The sequence below is a fragment of the Rhinatrema bivittatum genome, chromosome 18, assembly GCF_901001135.1.
Source record: "Rhinatrema bivittatum chromosome 18, aRhiBiv1.1, whole genome shotgun sequence".
Taxonomy (NCBI): Eukaryota; Metazoa; Chordata; class Amphibia; order Gymnophiona; family Rhinatrematidae; genus Rhinatrema; species Rhinatrema bivittatum.
This window is the reverse complement of record NC_042632.1, coordinates 50,449,927-50,456,634: the sequence shown is the minus strand read 5'-3', so window position 1 is coordinate 50,456,634 and position 6,708 is coordinate 50,449,927.

The following is a 6,708-nucleotide window of genomic DNA, read 5'->3' as shown; positions in this document are numbered from 1 at the left end:
CCACAGTTTACTGTACACCAGGCATGAGAGTTACCATTAGCTTCATAGACATCTAAAACAGCACTGCTACTTAGTCTAATTAACATAAAGTATTGCTGCTGCAGCGTCAAGGAGACAATTTTTGAACTGATCAGCTGTTTGCCCAATATAATACTATGATACAGCATGACCTCCCCCCCCCCTGAAATTCACATTCCCTGTACGGACCCAGATCAGTCCAGACTCCTGGGTTTTGCCTCCCTTCCAGCAGATGGAAAGTTTCACGGGCACCTTAACCCGGTGTGCCACCTGCCGTCCCTCCGTCTCCAGCAGATGGAGGTGGTGCAAAACCTGCTCTCCTGTACCCGAGTTTAAAAAAAAAGGAATTTTTGGACAGTACGAGATTTTCTCCCAGGAGGTTGGGCAGGTCCTGGTAGTAGGATTAGACCAGCAGGGGTTGGGGACCCTAAATTGCTCTCCGAGTCACGCCGAGGGTGAACGCTGGTGGCCCAGTTCCCTCCCCAACAGAAGGATTGATGGAAGCCTCTGCCACCCTTCTATCAGGGAAGTGAGCTTTTTGTGTACTCAAAGTTTATTAAAAAAAAAAAAGAAGAGAGAGAAAGGGGCTTCCGTTTGATTTGGCTCTCCCTGTCTGTGGTGGCAGTCGGAGGTAAGCCGTTTGGGGGTATCCGTCTGGCAGCTCTCTTCTCTCGGCATGTGCCACGCGGTTGGGGTCCATGCCGAGCCATGCCACGTGGGAGCAGCTGCTTTGCATGTGAGGAACACTGCTCCCGGCTCTCTAAGGACGGCCGATGCTCCCGATGCCTCTCTGGCAGGGAGGGCACATCGCGGGGAACTGCGGCAGCATCATTAAAGCAGCGCAGGCCTGGGAGGCTGCTGGCTGCTTCGGAGGAGGCTGCCGACCTGTTCCCGGCTAAGTGCGGGAACGGCGACCATTTTGAAGCCATTCGCGTCCGCTGAAGAGAGGTCGGCAGGGGAAGAGCATCTCCCGTCGGGGCTGTCCCCAGCAGACTCTAGCCACGATGAAGCCCGGTGGGGGGGGGGGGCCTGGAGGGGCACTCAGGGAGGGATCCTGATCCCCGTGGGGGGGGGGGGGGGGGATTTTCATGACCCCTCACCCTTTTCTCAAAGTTTGTTCTTTTGATGTACGAAGCCTTTCTAGCCCAGAGGGACAAAGGGTGCTCCTCCCTCAAGCATAGGGCTTTGGAGGGTCCGCCCAAAAAGAAGATCAACTTTTCGGTGGCCTCGAGAATCTGAAAAGTCATAGGTCCAGCAGTGTAGGACGACTCCTCCGAGGAGTCTGATTAGGGGTTGCAGTCGGGGGATGGCCCTCCCAGGAATGGTCAAGATCTGGAAGAGGAACCTGGGAAGGTCCCTTCCATGGAGGGGGACGATCCCAAGATGGTTCACCTGTTCCAAAGGGAGGAGCTGGGTCCTATGATCCCACTTGTCCTGGCGGAGTTAGGGATAGCAGTCTCACAGGAGTCATCGGACCAGGAAACAGTGGACCTGGTCATGGTGGGCTTATGGGGCCCGGCCAGGACTTTCCCTTTTCATGTCAAGCAGTTGTTGGTCAGGGAGTGGGACACTCTGGAGACTGGTCTTAAGGCTAGCAGAGCCATAGATAAGCTTTATCCCTTGCCCGAAGATACTCTGGAGCTCAAGGGTGCCAAAGGTAGACACTTACCTTTGGCACCCTTGAGCATTTGCTTATATGAGACCTCTGCAGAAAGCGTTACTATCTGGGTGGGATCCAATATTGGAGCAGTTTCATCTCCCACTATCTCTTACAGAGTCAGCCAGGTCCAGCCTTTCGAGGTGACTTGGTCAGGACATGGAGGTGTCAGAGTGGATGGTAGTGACCACCAACGCCTGTCTCTACAGTTGGGGAGCCGCATGTCAGTCCCAGTCGGTGCAAGGACAATGGTCGATGGAGGAAGCATCCTGGTCCATCAATTGCTTAGAGACGAGGGCAGTGCGCTTGGCTCTGCATGTTTCTGCCTCTCGTGTGCAACCATCCAGTCAGGATCCCGACAGACAATGTGACAATGGTGGCCCTTCATCAACCACCAGGGTGGTATCAAGAGCCGAGCGGTTGCTCTGAAAGTGGAATTGCTGATGAGCTGGTTGGAGCGGCATCTGGCCTCGATGGCGGCTTCTCACATAGCAGGGTCCGACAATGTGCAAGCAGATTTTCTCAGCCATCAGCAGTTGGATCCCGGAGAATGGGAGCTATCGGAGGAAACAATGAGCCTCATTACTTGCAGATGGGGCATTCCTCATATGTATCTCATGGTGACTCAGTGGAATGCCAAGGCACTCCAATTCTTCAGTCACAGAAGAGAGCGCTGAGCAGAAGGGGGTCGATGCCCTGGTCCTTCCTTGGCCGAGCGATGTTCTGATTTGTGTGTTTCTACCATGGCCTCTGGTGGGCAAGATTGTGAGGAGAATAGATCCACCCAGGAAAAGGGATTCTCATGGCTCCAGAGTGACCTCGGAGACCTTGGTTTTTGATTTGGTCAATCTTTTCAGATCAAGCGGATCGCTTTTGTCTAGTGGCTTGGCTTTTGAAAGGAGGCAATTAAGGAAGAAAGGGTATTCTGAGGATGTTATTTCTACTGGGTTGCAGGCTTAAAAGACTTCTACTTCCTTGGCATACGTCTGGGTTTGGAGGGTCTTTGAGTCTTGGTGTACGGAGCAAGGGCTTGATCCTCAGCGAGCGTTGGTGGTGCATATTTTGGCCTTTTTGCAGAGGGGGCTAACCAAAGGTTTGTTCTTCAGTTCCCTAAGAGTACAGGTGTTGGCCCTGGGCTGTTTGCGAGGCAAGATTCATGGAATAACCCTAGCAACACATCCTGATGTGGTACGTTTCCTTCGAGGGGCGAAGCATTTGTGTCCCCCTGTTCATAAAGCGTACCTTTCTTGGAGCCTTAATTTGGTCCTCAAGGGCATGTGTGCGGCGCCATTTGAGCCTCTTAAAAAGGCCACCATAAAGCATCTTACTTCGAAGGTGGTGGCGATTTGTTCAGCTAGATGGGTGCCAGAACTTCAAGCCCTGTCGTGTAAAAAACCTTTTCTAAGGACTTCGGTTTCCGGAGTTTCTTTGCGGATGGTTCCGTCTTTTTTGCTGAAGGTGGTTTCGGCGTTCCACTTAAGTCAGTCTGTGGAGCTTCCGGCTTTTCCAAATCTGGAGGTTGGTGTCTGGATGTCAGAAGGGCACTGTTATGGTATCTAGAGGTCAGATCACCTTTTTGTGCTAGGGAGTGACGCGAAAAAGGGTGAGAAGACTTCAAAGGCCACGATTGCATGTTGGTTGGAGGCTATTAGTTCTACATGTATCTGTCATGGTTGGCCTATTCCGGAAGGGTTAGGGGGCTCTTTCTACCCAGGTTCCAGGTGGCCTCCTGGGCAGAGTGTCAGCTAGTCTTGCCGCCAAGAGATTTGCAGGGCGGCTACTTAGAAGTCTTTGCATACCTTTGCCAGACACTATCGATTGGATGCCCAGGCTCTGGACGTCAGCAGTTTCGGTGAAATTGTACTTCGAGCGGGACTCTCACAGTCCTACCCTGGATAGGGAAGCTTTGGTACATCCCAGGAGTCTGGACTGATCTGGGTACGTACAGGGAAAGGAAAATTGGTTCTTACCTGCTAATTTTTGTTCCTATAGTACCACAGATCAGTTCAGAGTCCCACCCAGGGGGAAGAAAGGAGAGTCCGCTATATATTCTGAAGAATGGCACAAGTTTCTGCTTAGTCCTTACAATTAATGTTCCAAAATTGGTTTTAGTTCTCAATTATGAATTTTTCCTCCTTCCTCTGCTCGTTTGGGCAATGTAACGTTCATTTATTAGAAGTTGGTTTTTTTTTTAAACTATATTCTGCTTGGGTACTTAGTAATACTGAGAGACGGCAGGTGGCACACCTGGTTAAGAGGTGGTGCCTGCGAAACGTTCTCTGTCTCCATCTGCTGGAAGAGAGGCAAAACCCAGGAGTCTGATCTGTGGTACTACAGGAACGAAAATTAGCAGGGTAAGTACCAGTTTTCCTATATTCCCGTCGTTCTTCCAGTGGAATGTGTCATTAGGGCTGACATGCCTAGGCTCTTTGAGCTTGTCTCGGAGAGGACCCTGATGGTAGGGTCATCAGCTGGTTGCATGTTTTCAGGAGAGGCACACGCAGACATGCAGTTATGCTTTTCTTAGGGAAATTAGACTACAAGTGCTAGTGTACCATAGGCGTAAAAAATCCAGGCTGGACCAACGTGTTATTAGAACAAACTGCAGTCAGTTGGCAGCCCTACCTGCAAATGAGTTTCTACATCAGGTTCCAGGAGGACGTTTTGGTCATTGTCCACCACTGATATTTTTTATTCCCAAATCAATCCTGGTTTAAAAATAAAATACTCAATACAATCATTGTAATCAATACGAATCTCTGGTGCCAAGATGAGAATGGGACATACGGTGTTTTACTTTCCAGCGCAGTAGCTGATCCTGTCCAGTACCAGGAATATTTAGGACTACAAGTTGTAGGTCCACTTGAGATTTTCCTATGGACAATCTTTGCAGAAAAGGGACTTAAATTTCAATGCTTTGGACTGAAAACTTTTCAGTGGCACGTTGTGCTTATTGTAAATTTTGAATGCTAGACAACATTAAATCTTTTCTTGAGCAGGATCCTCAGACTGTTCAGTCATTGGTGCTCTCTTGACCACCACAACATCATTTACTTGGGTCTTCCAAGAACCACAGAAGTAAGCTTATTGGAGCAACTCATTATGATTATATTATCATTGGCTGCCAGTAGAACAGAGAGTGAAATTTAAGTTGCTGACTCTTGCTCATAAGCCTCTAAACAGCTAAGCAGCTGGTTGCATTAGCTCCATTCTTAAGCGATAGAGGCCACCAAGGAAATCTAAGCTCATTTGTAAGTGTACCACGACTAGCAAAATCTCACGGGTCTGACACTGGGAAGGCGCTTCCCCGAGGCACTCTGTAAAGAATCGTGTATGGAAAAAGCTTTGAAAACTCACTTTTTTGAAGAGGCATTTATAATCCTTGTTCTGCAGAGGTTTGAGCTGTCAAATTGGCTGTTACAGTGTCCATGTGTTCTATGATGTTTTATATTGTAATTTTTTACAATTTTATGAATGTAATTTTGTAAACTGCTTAGAATGTAAGGAAAGGTATAGATATGCTTTGCCTAAATAAGCAAACATTGAATCTATATTTTATTTTTGTCAGAACACAGATTAGTCTACTTTTAGTAGGATTTTAGGAGGTTGCATAAGAAACTTTCACTTTGAGGGTTTTGTGCGGCTGTGACGTCTGCATCTAGTATCTCATATTTTATGATCACCAAGACGAGCGCAGAACCTCACTCCCTTCACCAGGGGTGGCCAACTCTTGTCCTCGAGAGCCACAAACAGGCCAGGTTTTCAGGATCTCTGCAATGAATATGCATGAGATAGATTTGCATACAGTGGAGGTACTGCATGCAAATCTATCTCAAGCATATTCATTGTGGATATTCTGAAAACCAGGCCTGTTTGTGGCTCTCGAAGACTGGAGTTGGTAACCTTGCCCTTCGCAGTGTTCTGCCTCCTTCTGCCCTTGCTCAGATATAGACATCACCATTTGTTAAGCGTCCGTGTGAAATGAAATGGTGAAACAAACGTTTTCTGGCATATTACTCTACGATTCCAAAGAATATATATCAACTAACCAGATAAACATGGATTTGCAATTTCTTTATAAGCAGCAGGTCTAGAAGTCCATAGGTGTACATTGGGGTTAAAAGCAGGACTGGCTTTGATATATTCACGCCAAGGAATTTTATAGAACGACACTATATGAGAGTTTCAGGAACAGACGTTTGCTCTATACCCTTATAATCCTCGAAGTGGAGCACCAGCATACAGCACTATTCTCAGAATGTGCATTAAAATAGCCTAACAACTCTATTTCACATCAAACGTAATTGTAAAACACAAAGATTCTGTATTTTATCTGTGAATAGTACCTTACAGGCACACCTGGTCATGACCGTTTTCACTAAACAATTGATTGTATTATTTAATATATTGTAACTAAACCTTTGGTGGCACCTGTTATAATGTACTATAGTACACATCTCACCTACTTTATGTGCCTACATGTAAACCGCTGCGATGGTATATAACTTAGCGACGGTATAGAAAAGATTTTAAATAAAATAAAATCATTACTGATAAACCATTCAAATTCACAGTTTCACCACTTTAAACGTTACCCAGCAGCAAGAAAAGATTTGCAGCAATGAAAAGCCCTTCTGCTGAGAAAAAAAAAAAAAAAAAAAAAAAAAGGTAGGATTTGCCTAGGAGACCATGAATATTAAATAAGTTATTGTGGTTTGCAAATTTTATTGCAAAAAAAAAAAAAAATCACAAAAATTAATTTTGACCAGCACCTGAGTATTCAAAAGAGATAACAGAGAGAATACACATACCAAGCAGACACCCTAATTAAAGAAGAGAAGATTAAATGAAAGGCAGAGAATCAGAATCTTAACTGAAACGGTGAAGCTGGGAGCATCCCTAAGTCATCCCTTTACATGACTGTGGTGACGGGGTGGGAGGCGTCATTGTTATCCTAATGGCTGGATTTAAGGCCCACACGATGGCAGAGGAGCACTGGTGCAGAGACCCTCGGCCGAGGACCATCACCGGGA